This window comes from Mobula birostris, chromosome 1 (assembly GCF_030028105.1).
Source record: "Mobula birostris isolate sMobBir1 chromosome 1, sMobBir1.hap1, whole genome shotgun sequence".
Classification (NCBI taxonomy): domain Eukaryota; kingdom Metazoa; phylum Chordata; class Chondrichthyes; order Myliobatiformes; family Myliobatidae; genus Mobula; species Mobula birostris.
The window spans coordinates 129,302,450-129,318,439 of NC_092370.1; the positions used below are offsets into that span (position 1 = coordinate 129,302,450).

Consider the following 15,990-nt stretch of genomic DNA (forward strand, 5'->3'; position numbering starts at 1 on the left):
ACTGACTCTGTGGCTGCGGCCTGCAGCCATTGGGCTCCTGGTCCGGCTGCAGAGCTGAACTGACTCTGTGGCTGCGGCCTGCAGCCATTGGGCTCCTGGACCAGCTGCAGTGCTGAACTGTTTCACTTTCTGGGACACTGCGGTTCATATTTTGTGTGTTACGTGTTTAACTTTTTATTGTTTGCATGATTTGTTCTTTTTCACACATTGGGTGTTTAATGGTCTTTGTTATGTGGGTTTTTTTTCGTGGGTTCTATTGTGTTTCTTTGATTTGTGGCTGCCTGCAAGAAGACAAATCTCAAGGCTGTATATAGTATACTTACTTTGATAATAACTATACCTTGAACTTTGAAATTTGACCTTTGCCATGGGTGATCCTACCAGGAGCTAAGTGCCAGATGGCAAAACCTCAGAAGGCTTGCTATCGGGATGTCAGGAACTCACAAGCTTCTCCACCACGACAAGGTGATGATTATCGGAGAAGCTGCAATCACTAAACCATTCCCCAGAGTACAAGTAGGTTTTATAGATTGTCCAATGTATGCTCACTAGCACCATCACTAGTTCCTAACCCGCTACCTCTTCCTTCTCCTTCACCTCTCTGTTTCCATTAGAAACTCTGCCCTAGATCTTGGAAGAATACTGCTCACTTTTTCCATCTGGGTCTCAGACTGTCTTTGTCAAGACGGGTCCTGACCTCTCCTGAATAGTCACGTCCCTTTAGAGTCCTGCAGGAAATATATCATAGCGGCAAAGCAGTTCTCTGCTGCTTCAAAGTTCAAAGATAATTTGTTATCAAGGTATATATATGTCACCATATACTACCCTGTGATTCATTTTCTTGTGGGCATTCACAGTAAATACAAATAAACACAATAGATTCAGTGAAAAACTGCACACAAAGACTGATAAACAGACCAACCAACAAATTATGTAAATACAAAAAAGAAAAAATTCCCAACATAATTAAATAAATAAATATGAATTAATATTGAGAACATGAGATGTGGAGACCTTGAAAGTGAGTCCCTGTTGGTTGTGGAATCAGTTCGAAGTTGAAGTGAGTGAAGTTGTCCACACTGGTTCAGGAGCCTGATAGCTGTTTCTGAACCTGGTGATGTGGGACCTAAGGCTTCTGTACCTCCTTCCTGATGGCAGCAGTGAGAAGAGAGTGGGGATTTTCCACCCTGACCGACCTGTCAAAGTCCTGGCCCAGCTGGCTTGTTTCATTTTGCATTGCACCTGGGGCATTCCAGGCTAGAGCTTGGTTTCATTGCCCCAACGTAAAAGGTACCGATCTCATATGTTGGAGCCAGCATGGGCTGAGTGTATGTTCTGGGCTTGGGTTGAGGTTGTGCCGGGCACACTGAGCCGCGCCAATGTGGTTTAGGTCTTTGCCCAGGTCACAATGAGTTCCTGGTGGACTTCCAAATTCAAATTAAATTTATTATCCAAGCACATATATGTCAACACATACAACCCTGAGATTCATTTTCTTTTAGGTATACTCAATAAATCCATAATTGAATAATAACCATAATATAATCAATGAAAGACCGCACCAACTTGGGTGTTCAAACAGTGTGCAAAAGACAACAGAGACAAAAAGAAATAATAAATAAATAAATACATGCATACATACATACATACATAAGCAAGCAAGCAATAAATATTGAGAACGTGAGATGAAAGTGAGTCTATACGTTGTGAGAACATCCCAGTGTTGGGGTAAGTGAAGTTGAGTGAAGTTATCTCCTTTGGTTCAAGAGCCTGATGGTTGAGGGGTAATAACTGTTCCTGAACTAGTGGTGTGAGTCCTGAGGCTCCTGTACCTTCCTCCTGATGGCAGCAGCGAGAAGAAAGCATGTCCTGGGTGGTGGGGGCCTTTGATGCTGGATGCTTCTTTCCTGTGACAATGTTTCGTGTAGATGTGCTGAATGGTGGGGAGGGCTTTACCCGTGACGGTCTGGCCCATATCCACTACCTTTTGTAGGATTTTCCATTCAAGGGCATTGATGTTTCCATACCAGGCTGTGGTGCAGCCAGTCAATCTACTCTCGACCACACACCTAAAGAAGCTTGTCGAAGTTTTAGATGTCATGCCAAACCTTCACAAACACCTAGGGAAGTAGAGGCACTGTAATGCTTTCTTCATAATTGCACTTGGGTGCTGGGCCCAGGACAGGTCCTCCACAATAATATCACCAAGGAATTTAAGGTTGCTGACCATCTCCACCTCTGATCCTCCAAGGTGTACCGGCTCATGGACCTCTTCTTTCCCTCTCCTGAAGGCAATAATCTGCTCTTTGGTCTTGCTGACATTGAGTGAGAAGTTGCTGTATGGCAGCACTCAGCCAGAATTTCAGTCTCCCTCCTACATATTCATTCGTCACCACCTTTGATTTAGTCAATGACAATGGTGTCGTCAGCAAACTGGAATATTGAAATGGAGCTGTGCTTAGCTGCACAGTCATAAATGTAAAGCGAGTCGAGCAAGGGGTAAGCACATAGTCTTGTAGTGCACCTGTGCCAATGGAGATTGTGGAGGAGATGTTTTTGCCAATCCAAACTGACTGGGGTCTGCAAGTGCGGAAGTCAAGGATACAATTGCACAAGGAGGTATTGAGGCCCAGGTCTTGAAACTCATTGATTAGCTTTGACAGGATGATGGCATTGAATGCAGAGGTATGGTTGAAAAAGAGCATCCTGATGTAAGCATCTTTGATGTCCAGACATTCCAGGGTTGAGTGCAGAATCAATGAAGTGGTATCTGCTGTGGACCTGTTGCTCTGGTAGGCAAATTGGAGCAGATCCAGGTTGCTTCTCAGGTAGGAGTTGATATGTTTCATCATCAACCTCTCAGAACACTTCATCACTGTGGATGCAAGTGCTGCTGGGCGGTAGTTATTGAGGCCGGTTACCACGTTCTCCTTGGGCACTGGTATAATTGAAGCCTGCTTGAAGTAGGTGGGCACCTCAGACTGATGGAGCTAGAGGTTAAAGATATCAGTGAACACTCCGTCCAGTTGATCAGCACAGGTTTTTAATACTTGGCCAGGTGCCCCATCTGGGCCGGCTGCCTTTCATGTGTTCACCGTCCTGAAGGCTGCTCGCACATTGGGCTCAGTGATTAAAATCACAGAATCACCGAGTACTGTGGGAGTTGGTGATGGTCCCTCCATGTTTTGTCGGTCAAAGCGAGCATAGAAGGCATTGAGCTCATCTGGAAGGGGTCCTGTTGTCACCTATATCACTTAATTTTACTTCATAAGAGGTGCTAGTATTAAAGCCCTGCCACAACTGTCGAGTATCCTTCACTGATTTGAGTCTGGAATTGCCACTTTGCCTGTGAGATGGCTTTCTGGAGATCGCAACTGAACTTTTTGTAAGTTTCTTGGTTGCCAGACTTGAGAGCCTCTGATCTGGCCCTCAGCACCTTGTGGATCCCATGGTTCATCCAGGGCTCCTAGCTGGGGAAAACGCTGAATAATAAAGTCCATGACAACACGTTGATCGATAATCAATGTTCTATTCTCAAAATTCAGGATTCAAGTTTCTTTTTATCACGTGTACATTGAAACAAGTATGCAGTTAAATATGTCGTTAGTGTTAACAACCAGCACTCTGAGGGGGTACTGAGAGCAGCCTGTAAGTATTACCTCACGTTCCAGCGCCAGCATAGCATGCCAACATGCTTGGCAGAACAACACAGAGCACAACAAGCAACAAAACAACAACAGCAAAATGAGCCCTGTTCTCCCTCTCCTCCCCCCCGTCACACACAGTCCTCTAACCCCAGAACAGGCTATCTTTTTTGGCCTCCAGCAGACTGAGGCTCCTGGACATCCTTCGACTACAGCGCCACAGTGTGGTATGCCAGCTGCACAGCCGCTGAGCGACAAGACCTGCATCGCGTGGTGAAGGCGGCCCAGAGAATTGTCAGGATGGAGCTCCCAGGACTGGACACCATCTATTCCAGCAGACTCAGGAGGAAAGCAATCAGCATAACCAGAGATACCACACACCCCGGCCACTCCCTGTTTGACCCACTGCCGTCCAGCAAAAGGTTCAGGACACTAAAGGCCAGAACAAATAGACTGAGGAACAGCTTCTATCCCAGAGCTGTGGCCTCCATCACACCACTCCCACAGAACAATGACTGAAACTGTGAGCACACACAAGGACTCAAATACTTGCAGTAACAGCACTTTGTGCATTACTGTGATATTCTGGTGCTGCCGCAACTTATTTTCTGCTACTTATCTATTTAATACTGTTTTTCTATTACTGTCTTGTTTTTATCTACCGCTTTATTTAATTGCCTGAGAGGAAGCCAAACAGAGTTTCATTGTACCTATGTATAATGACAATAAAGATCATTCAATTCAATACTCCACTGAACTCGCAGAGGTTTGCACATTTGCACTTTGGCCAATGGGCCTCGATCTACAGACTTCTAATTTGACTCTTGGGGCCTTGATCAACAGCATCGACCCCAGAACCTGCCAATTACTGAACACTAGGCCTTGAACTCCAGACCTGCAATCAAATGAATAACATGTTTCAGTTTTGTTATATTTAAGGAAATAGGCAGGTAAGACAACATTTGTAAGGATTCAGCAAGGCTGGGGATAGATGTAACTTCGGTCCAGGCTTTAGTCTTCAAACCAGAGTAGACCTTTATTCCAGGCTGTATTTTTTGACCAGTTTTATCCCTGTCTACTGGGATGAAAAGATCCTGTAGCTTATGATGACAACAGCGTTGTACCTTCGTGCTAACAGCCCCACATTCTGTAGAACATAGGAGCACTGTACAGACCCTTCGGCCCATTATGTTGTGCTGACCTGTTAACCTACTCTAAGATCAATGTAGCCCTTAATTCCTACATAGTCCTCGGTTTTTCTATCATGCATGTACGATTGTCCCTGTTCAGGAAGTGGAGTAGCAGCTTGCGATATTTCAGGCCCCAGTAAGCTGCCCACAATGGGAGGATCTTGCTTATCAACCTCTTGCGGTCCTTACAGCTTTAACAGCAGGCCAGGACAGAAGCTCAACACAGGCGTAAGCAGAACAGATACTCACCAGGTTCCGGGACAGAGCACAGCGCTCCAGGAAACACTCCATTGTCCTATTTATTAAAGCAGATTCATTAAAGTGATGGATTTGTTCCAATGTATAAATACACCTGCTGTAAAACCACAAGTACTCTCAGATCACATTGTTTTTTTAAAAAATTGTGTTCTTTATGATGTATTGGATCCGGACTAACAATCATTTCACTTGTGCACTGAAGAATGACAGTAAACAATCTTGAATCTTGACTCTTGTGATTTTAACTGGGACAACACAAAGTGCCTCAGGCATATTATAGGGGTCTGTGAATTTGCTGAAGCCTGCATCAGAGTAGGTTAGTTTTACTTATTGCATATGCATCAAAATATACAGCAAAATGCATCATTTGAATCAAGTCAAACCAGCGAAGATTGTGCTCCAACATAGCATGCCCATTACTCACTAACTATTGCTGTACGTCTTTGATAACACATACAAGATGCTGGAGGAACTCAGCGGGTCAGGCAGAATCCATGGAATGGAATAGTCGAGATGAAGAAACCAGAATAAGAAGGTGGGGGAGGGGAGGAGTACAGGCTGGTGGGTGATAGTTAGACCAGGTGAGGGGGAAGGTGGGTGGGGGAGGGGAAAGGTGGGTGGGGGAGGGGAATGAAGTGAGTAGCTGGGAGGTGATTGGAGGAAAAGATAAAGGACTGAAGAAGGAAGAATCTGATAGGAGAAGGGAGTGGACCATGGGAGAAAATGGAGGAGAGGTACCAGAGGGAGGCGATGGGTAGATGAGGAGCAGAGAAGGGCTAAGAGTAGAGCCAGAATGGGTAAGACAAGAGGAAGGGAGGAGAAATTATGGGAAGTTAGAGAAATTGATGTTCATGCTATCAAGTTGAAGGCTACCCAGATGGAATACGAGGTGTTGCTCCTTTAATCTGAGAGAGGCCTCATCATTGCAGTAAAGGAGACCGTAGGCTGACATGTCAGAATGGGAATGGGCAGTGGAATTAAAATGGTTGGCCACTGGGAAATCCTGCCTGATGAGAACAGAGAATAAGTGCTCAACAAAGTGGTCCCCCAATGTGCATCGGGACTTACCTATGTAAGGGCAGGTGCAGCAGTTGCACTGGATATAGTAGATGACCCCAACGGCCGGTGTACTTGTGCTCCTTGCAGGGGTAAGTGTCAGGAGAAAGATCAGTGGGGAAGAATGAATGGACAAGGGAGTCACAGAGAGACCGATCTCTGCGGCAGGAAGCAGAGAGAGGTGGGGAGGGGACGGTGTGTATAGTGATAGGGTCTGGTTGAAGAGGTTACATAGGATGATATGTTGGATGCCGAGGCTTGAGGAGTTGCATCCATCCCTATTAATGCGGTGGGAATAGATGTCCGGGAAATGGAGGAGATGCCGGTCAGGGCAGGATTTCCCAGTGGCCAACTATTTTAATTCCACTCCCCATTCCCAATCTGACATGTCAGAAACACATCATGATGAGACCACTCTTGGGTTAGAGGAGCATTACCTCATATCTCGCCTGGATAGCCTCCAACTTGATGGCATGAACATCAATTTCTCTAACTGTCAGTAACTTCTCTCCCCTCACACTTCTCACTTTTTTCATCCCCCATTCTGGCTCCTCTCTCACACCTTGTTTTCTCCTCACCTGCCCAACACCTTCCTCTGGTGCTCCTCCTCCAGCCCTTTCTCCCGTGGTCTTGCTGTTTTCTCCAATCAGTTTCCTTCTTCAGCACCTTATCATTTCCACCTATCACCTCCGAGCTTCTCACTCCCCCCTTCCACGCCCACCTACCTTCTTCCTCATCTGGCCTCGCCTGTCTGCCACAAGTGTTGCCACAGTTCCAACATCCATATAGCCTGCCCATGCCTGGAACTCACTAGCCCACACCGCATGTCTTTGGGATGTGGAAGGGAACTGGAGCATCCGGAGGAAACCCACGTGGCCACAGGGAGAACACAGACAGTGGCAGAAATTGAACCCCTGATCTTACAGCCAGTACTGTAATGTATTGTGTTAATTGCTGCACGACCACGCCGCTCCCAAAATACCAAAGCAACAGAACTTCTTGCTGGAAGTTTGATGGAAAGTTTGGTTTGTGGTGTCAGGGAGAAAGTCACACAGCCGTTTAGTGTAGACCACAAAATTGTGCCGCTAAATCTTTGGGAAGAGAAGAACTAATACTCAGAAGCAATTGGGGAAAAAAAAGAACATAAACCTCTCTGTTGGAAATAAAAGCTGCTCTTATTTCTCTTCTTTACATGGTTTAACCTGTGTGACTCTCAACCCATAGCAGAATGGTTCACACTCATCTGCCTTCTGAGCTGTGCTGATTGATTGCACCAAGATGATGTAAGGATCAGAGCATGGTGGTTCAATGCCACCTCAATCTTTCCCAAATTGATGGAAGTTGGATTCTGAACTCCTTGATCCCTTGACTCCGTTAAACAGATCATCTTAAAGACAGGTTGGAGGAGCAACACCTTTAATCCGTCTGGGTAGGCTCCAACCTGATGGCATGAGCATCAACTTTTCTAATTTCTGGCAATTTCTCCCTACTCCCCCTTCTCTCTTTTTCCATCCCCTATTCTGGCTCCCCTCTTACCCCTTCTCTTCTCCTCACCACTCCCTGGTGCTTCTCCTCCTTCCTTTCCCAATGTCCTCTCCTATCAGATTTCTTCTTCAGCCCTTTACCTTTTCCACCTACCACCTCCCAATGTCTCACTTCACCCACCCACCTTACCCCACACCTGGCTTCACCTGTCACCTGCCATCTGCCAGTTTGTACCCCTTCCTCTTCCTCCCCCACCTTCTTATTCTGGCTTCTTCTCCCTTCCTTTCCAGTCCTGATGAATGATCTTGTCCCATAATGTCGACTGTTTATTCCCCTCCATGGATGCTGCCTGATCTGCTGAGATCCTCCAGCATTTTGTGTGCATTGATCGTAAAGACTGGGTTTCATTACCTCAGAGCTACACACCACAGTGCCGCTGAGATTTTAATCCTCAAGTAAGAGGAATTGCTGGTATTTGCATTATTTTGACCTGTCAGTGTTTACTTCATTTAATTGACAACGTTGCTCTAGGCACCGACTGCTGTTTCACTCTAATTAGGTTAAGGAATCAGAATTTAATCTTTGCTAATGGAACAGTGCCCGGATTAAGAGTCTGAAATGTTGTTGCAGTTTTTAGATGGGGTGTTAGTGTCATCTCTCATTAAATGGATTGTTGCTTCTCAGGACTTTGGACTTTATTCTTTCATGATAAAAGGAAAATTACTATTTCAAAAGAGGCAGTGAGTCACATGTGTCAATGATTTGAATGCCGGAATTGATGGCTTTGTGGCCAAAATAGCCAACCATACAAAGGTAGGTGGAAGGGGCAAGTAGCGTTGAGGAAGCAGGGAGCCTGTAGAGGGACTAGGAGAATGGGCAAAGAAGTGGCAGATAGAACACCGTAGGGAAATGTGTGGTCATGTACTTTGGTGGAAGGAAAAAAAATGTAGACTATTTTCGAAAAGAGGAGCAAACTCGGAAATTGGAGGTGTAAAAGAACTTGGGAGCCCTTATGCAGGCTTCCCTAAAGGTTAACTTGCAGGTTGAGTTGGAAAGGAAGGCAGATGCAATGTTAATATTCATTTTGAGAGGACGAGAACATGTAAGAAGAGTGTAATACTGAGGATTTGTAAGGCATTGGTCAGACCGTAATTGGAATATAGTAAGCAGTTTTGGGCCCTTCATCTAAGAAAGGATGTGCTGGAGTTGGAGAGGGTCCAGAAGAATGAAAAGGGTTAACATATGAGGAGCATTTGATGGCTCTGGGCCTGTACTCTCTGGAGTTTAGAAAAATGGGAGGGGGGAAAACCCATTGAAACCTATTGAATATTGAAAGACCTAGATAGTTGATATGGAAAAGGATGTTTCCTGTGCTGGGTGAGTTTAGGACCAGAGGGCACAGCTTCAGTATAGAAGGATGTCCCTTTACAACAGAGATGAAGAAGAATTTCTTTAGCCAGAGGTGGTGAATCTGTGGAATTCATTACCAGTTTAGATGCAAGTTAGTCTTTGTGTGAAGTTTTCATTGATTCTGGAAGCTGGAGATATTGTAATGAGAGATGCAGTAATGGCAGAGGAACAGAATGTGTATTTTGCATCAGTCCTCACAGTGGAAGAGACATCTGCAGTATGCCAGACATTCAAGAGTGTCAGGGAAGTGAAGTATGTGCAGTGAAAATTACGACTGAGAAGGTGCTCAGGAAGCTTAATGGTCTGAGGGTGGATAGATCTCCTGAATCTGATGGAATGCACCCTTGGATTCTGAAGGAAGTAGCTGGAGAGATTGCAGAGGCATTAACAATGATCCTTCAAAAATTGATAGATTCTGGCATTGTACTGGATGACAGGAAAATTGCAAATATTTCTCCACTATTTAAGAAGGGTGGGAGGCAGCATGAAGGAAACCATAGACCTGTTAGCCTGACATCAGTGGTTGGGCAGTTGTTGGAATCGATTGTTGGGAATGAGATTATGGAGTACCTGGAGGTACATGACAAGGTAGGCAAAAGCCAGCATAGTTTCCTGAAAGGAAAATCCTGCCTGACTAACCTACTGCAATTTTTGAGGAAATTACAAGCAGGGTAGACAAAGGAGATGTAGTAGATATGGTGTACTTGGATTTTCAGAAGGCCTTTGACAAGGTTGCGCACATGAGGCTGCTTAGCAAGATAACATCCCATGGAATTACAGGGGAGTTACTAACATGGGTGGAGCATTGGCTGATCGGCAGAAAACAGAGAGTGGGAATAAAGGGATCCTATTCTGGCTGGCTGCTGGTTACCAGTGGAGTTCCACAGGGGTGGGTGTTGGGACCACTGCTTTTTATGATGTATGTCAATGATGTGGACTGTGGGATTAATGGATTTGTGGCTAAATTTGCCGACCACACAAAGATAGTTGGAAGAGCGGATGGTGTTGCGGAAACAGAAAGCCTGCAGAAAGATTTAGATAGTTTAGGGAAATGAGCAAAGAAATGGCAAATGAAATACAATATTGGAAAGTGTATGGTCATGCACTTTGGTGGAAGAAATAAACGGAAGACTATTATTTAGATGGGGAGGGAATTCAAAATGCAGAGGTGCAAAGGGACTTTGGAGTCCTTGTGCAGGATACCCTAAAGGTTAACCTCCAGGTTGAGTCAGTTGTGAAGAAGGCGAATGCAATGTTGGCATTCATTTCTAGAGGTATAGAATATAAGAACAGGGATGTGATGTTGAGTCTCTATAACGCATTTGTGAAACCACACTTGGAGTATTGTGTGCACTTTTGGGCTCCTTATTTCAGAAAGGATATACTGATATTGGAGAGGATTCAGAGAAGATTCACGAGGATGATTCCAGGAATGAATGGGTTACCGTATGAGAAACATCTGGCAGCTCTTGGCTTGTATTCCCTGGAGTTCAGGAGAATGAGGGGGGATCTCATAGAAACGTTCCAGATGTTAAAAGGCTTGAACAGATTAGATATGGCAAAGTTATTTCCCATGGTAGGGGAGTCTAGGACAAGCGAGCGCAGCTCCAGGATTGAAGGATGTCCATTTAGAACAGAAATGCAGAGAAATTACTTTAGTCAGAGGGTGGTAAATCTATGGAATTTGTTGCCATGAGCGGCTGTGGAAGCCAAGACATTGGGTGCATTTAAGGCAGAGATAGATGGGTTCTTGATTAGCCAGGGCATCAAAGGGTATTGGGAGAGGACAGGGGAGTGGGGATGACTGGAAGAATTGGATCAGCCCATGATTGAATGGCGGAGCAGACTCAATGGGCCGAATGGCCTACTTCTACCCCTATATCTTATGGTCTTATTCTATTGTATTTCTTCGTCTTACTGTGAATGCCTGCAGGAAAATTAATCTCTGGGTAGTATGTGATGATATATGTACTTTGATCATCAATTTACTTTGAACATCCTCTCGTATCATTGTTGTCTTTGATCGTGTTAGCTATGGTGTGTGTCCAGAATATTTTGTCCAAAGGCTGTAAGTTCAAGTCCTGGGAACCTGAGCAGTGGACACCCCAGTGTCCAGCACTGTGCCAATGCAGAACTGCCTTTACACTGAGGTTTATGTTGACTTCAGGGTTCTGGCTGGTCGTGAAGGCAGAGTTGTGGTACTGTAGCAGGCCCTTTGGCCCATTGAGTCCATACTGACCATCAACAGCCCACTAACCCTAATCCTACTCAAACCCATCTTATTCTGTCCACATTCCCATCAGGTTGGGCAGCACAGTAGTGTAGCGGTTAGTGTAAAGCTTTGCTGTGCCAGTGACCCAGATTCAATTCATGGCGCTGCCTGTCAGGAGTTTAATCTAACCCGTCCCTTCCAATAGCCCTCCATTTTTCTATCATCTAAGACTCTCTTAAATGTAGAACATAGAATAGTACAGCACAGTACAGACCCTTCGGCCCACAATGTTGTGCCGACCCTCAAACCCTGCCTCCCATACAAGCCCCCACCTTAAATTCCTCCATATACCTGTCTAGTAGTCTCTTAAACTTCACTAGTGTATCTGCCTCCACCACTGACTCAGGCAGTGCATTCCACGCACCAATCACTCTCTGAGTAAAAAACCTTCCTCTAATATCCCCCTTGAACTTCCCACCCCTTACCTTAAAGCCATGTTCTCTTGTATTGAGCAGTGGTGCCCTGGGGAAGAGGCGCTGGCTATCCACTCTATCTATTCCTCTTAATATCTTGTACACCTCTATCATGTCTCCTCTCATCCTCCTCCTCTCCAAAGAGTAAAGCCCTAGCTCCCTTAATCTCGGATCATAATGCATATTCTCTAAACCAGGCAGCATCCTGGTAAATCTCCTCTGTACCCTTTCCAATGCTTCCACATCCTTCCTATAGTGAGGTGACCAGAACTGGACACAGTACTCCAAGTGTGGCCTAACCAGAGTTTTATAGAGCTGCATCATTACCTCGCGATTCTTAAACTCTATCGCTCAACTTAGGAAAGCTAACACCCCATAAGCTTTCTTAACTATCCTGTCTACCTGTGAGGCAACTTTCAGGGATCTGTGGACATGTACCCCCAGATCCCTCTGCTCCTCCACACTACCAAGTATCCTGCCATTTACTTTGTACTCTGCCTTGGAGTTTGTCCTTTCAAAGTGTACCACCTCACACTTCTTCTGGTTGAACTCCATCTGCCACTTCTCAGCCCACTTCTGCATCCTATCAATGCCTCTCTGCAATCTTTGACAATCTTCTACACTATCTACAACACCACCAACCTTTGCGTCGTCTGCAAACTTGCCAACCCACCCTTCTACCCCCACAACCAGGTCGTTAATAAAAATCACGAAAAGTAGAGGTCCCAGAACAGATCCTTGTGGGACACCACTAGTCACAGTCCTCGAATCTGAATGTACTCCCTCCACCACAACCCTCTGCCTTCTGCAGGCAAGCCAGTTCTGAATCCACCTGGCCAAACTTTCCTGGATCCCATGCCTTCTGACTTTCTGAATAAGCCTACCGTGTCTAAACGTGTCTGGTGTGGCTGTACCTCCACCGCTGGCAGAATGATCTACGCACCCACTGCTTTCTCTGTAAAGAAAAACAAAAAACAACTTGCCTCGGACACCACCCCCATACTTTCCTCCAATCACCATGACTGTGTGGGCTTTCTCTCACATTCCAAGGGTTAGGGTTAGTAAATTGTGGAAATGCTCTGTTGGTGCTGGGAGTAAGACATTAATTGTGGGCTGTCCCCAGGGCAATGCTTGGACTGTGGCACATTTCACTGTCTATTTAGATGGACAGATTACCCCACTGGTCTATACACTAGCAGCAATTCACCGGCCCTGCGTGGCGGTGGGGACCAGAGCAGCTTAAGGAAAACTCACACCGAGAATGGGGGTGGGGTGGAGGGGGTCTCTGAGGACACAACACAAGAGATCAGGATAGGGCTTGGGTCGCTGGGGCTATGAGGTAGCAGTTTGATAACTGCCTCACTGTGCTACCCACAATGGTTCTTGTCCCCTCAGCACTGTGCCACAGAATCTGGTCGTTAGCCAGAGGGTGGTGAATCTGTGGAATTCATTGCCTCAGACAGCTGTGAAGGCCAAGTAACTGGGTATATTTAAAGAGAGTCTGATAACTTCTTGTTTAGTAAGGGTATCAAAAGTTACAGGAGAAAGACAGGTGAATAGGGTTGAGAGGGAACATAAATCAGCCATGATGGAATGGTGGAGCAGACTAGATGGGCTGAATGGCCTAATTCTCCTCCTATATCTTATGGTCTTAAAAATGGATGGCTTTCTGTCTAATGCAATTTGAGATGCCCTGTGCTGATGAAAGGTTTTGTTTAAATGGACATCTAAGTGGTCCTGGGAGCTGTCAGTTTCCTTGTTGTTTCTTTAATTGTGTCATTCACTTTAGGACACATTCCCAGCCCCAACTTTCCTCACGGTGCAGCCTTCGAGTCTGTGCCTGCTCTTTCACAAGTGGGTCAGGGAGCTGACGTCTGGTTGGTGCATTAGCATAGGCGGAAATTTCTGTTTTCCTAGGGAGAATTCCTGATTGTCAGTGGAATTCCTGAAGTTGGGAGTGAGCTGTGTTGAAACTGTACACAATCTACATGCTGATGAATGGTCCCTGCACGAAGCATTGACTGTTTATTCCCCTCCGTAGATGCTGCCTGATCTGTTGAGTTCTTCCAGCATTTTGCGTGTGTTGCTCTGGATTTCCAGCATCTGCAGAATCTCTTGTGTTCTCAATAAACATGGCTGGGTCTATATTCCTTTAGTAGCTGCTGTTTTTGGAAAGTGTGTAGACACTTGTCCAGCCCACCTCACTCCCTGATTTCTGACATGCCAATCAGATGAAGCCGGCTGTTAGTATTTACTGAAGACCTCTACACTCAGTGGCCACTTTATTAGGTACACCTGCACATTACTAAACCAGCCAACCATGTGGCAGCAACCAAATGCATAAAAGCATGCAGACATGGTTAATGTTCAGACCAAACACCAGAATGGGGAAGAAAGGAGATTTAAGTGACTTTAACCATGGAATGATTATTGGTGCCAGACTGGGTGGTTTGAGTTTTTCAGACACTTACTGATCTCCAGGGATATTTACCTGGAATTTACAGAGACAAACAAAAACAAAAAAAAAACAAAATTGAATAACAAGAAACATCCTGTGAGCAGCAGTTCTGTTAGTGAAAATGCCCTGTTAATGAGAGGGGTCAGTGGAAAATGGCTAAGTTGGTTCAAGCTGACAGGAAGGCGATAGTAACTCAAGTAACCATATGTTTCAACAGTGTTGTGCAGAAGACGATCACTGAATACACACCATGGCGAACCTTGAGGTGGATGGGCCACAGCAGTAGAAGACCACATCCAGGTTCCACTCCTGTGGCCACTGACTGTAGATGTTTTTATATATGTCAAAATTAATTCACCGCTCATTTTTTTAATACCAGGAAATAGAAGCCCCTCCTTCTCTCCATGTAGGACGCCCAGGAATCAATCATATAGTCACTTCCTGTTTGCTTTCCAAGTCAAATGTATCTTTCATTTGAGATAACGATGCCAATGTTATACGTTCTACTTCAAATACAATCTGATCATTTCCTTTTAGAATTGATGCAAATAGTAATGTGTTTTCCAGGTTCCTACACTTTATAGTCAAGTCACCTGTGCAGCGTTTACCAAGCCGAACGTCCTGTTAACTTTAAATGCAAGGGCATGTGTTGAACTTCTGCATCGAAGTTGCTGTCCCCATATTTAACAAATGCTCTTAACTTCTTCCAAAGACCAGGCAAAGTAATTATGTGATGCTAAGCATTCATATTTAACATCAGAGTGATTTTTAAATTAAAGATGCTAAGTTTTTTTTTGAAAAACAAGAGTATATGCAGATGTTGGAAATCGGGAGCAACACACACGCAAAATGCTGAAGGGGTCAGCGGGTCAGGCAGTATCTATGGAAAGGAGAGTCAACGCTACAGGACGAGACCCTTCATTAGGACTGGAAAGAAGCCAGAACATCATAAATAAATTTGTATTAATTTATGCCTGAATCCCAGCATAGCCCTGTTTTTCCATTTGCCCTTCAGACTTTGATATTTTGGCACTGCTGTGCGCTGTACTCCTTCGACGGCTGTAGCACTTGCCTCTCAGTTATGCTGTGGGTTCATGTCCCTCTCCAGCTTCTCAAGTACAAAAATCCGAGAATAGTGGCATTCTGGTACACTATTGAAGATGTGCCACACTGCAGGAAACTGATAACCTGAGGTCAGACCTGTTCTCTCAAGTGGACATAAATAATTCCACTGCATATAGTCAAGAAGAGCAAGTGCGCAAAGCCTGGTTTCATGGCTAATGCTGATCCTTTCTACAGATGAGTAGTTGAGACCATCCTAACATGCTGCATCACTGTGTGGTATGTAAGCTGCACCGTGGCAGGCAGGAGTTCCACCGTGGGTAGTTAAAACTGCCCAATGCATCACCAGCACCAGCTTACCCATAATGATAATAATAATAAGTACTACATTAATCCTGAGTGGGAAATTATTTCATTACAGCAGCAACATTTAAAAACACACAGCAATAACAATATAGTACTAATAACTAATAATTAAGTACGGAATAATAATGACCACAATAATAATTTACTATTGTGCAATACTGTGCAATAATAAAGTAGGAAATAATAAAACAGAGACTATTGTACTGTGATGTGTGCTCTCCTGTCACACAGAGATGAACTGTTGCATTTGGTAGGAAAGATTTTCTGTGACGATCCTTGTGACAGTGGAGCTGTTCAGTAGGTCGTGGAGAGGGTGTGCCTGACTGTCCATAATGGATAACAGTTTGTTTACGACGTATGTAAGAAAGGTGCTGGA

The 15,990-nt window shown here is 44.9% G+C and overlaps 1 protein-coding gene across 3 annotated transcripts in view; it reads left to right on the forward strand.

Moving 5' to 3' along the window:
- Positions 1–15,990, forward strand: part of LOC140199674 (neurocalcin-delta) — a 351,531-nt gene that overhangs the window by 83,112 nt on the left and 252,429 nt on the right. The gene's annotated exons all lie outside the window — the stretch shown is intronic.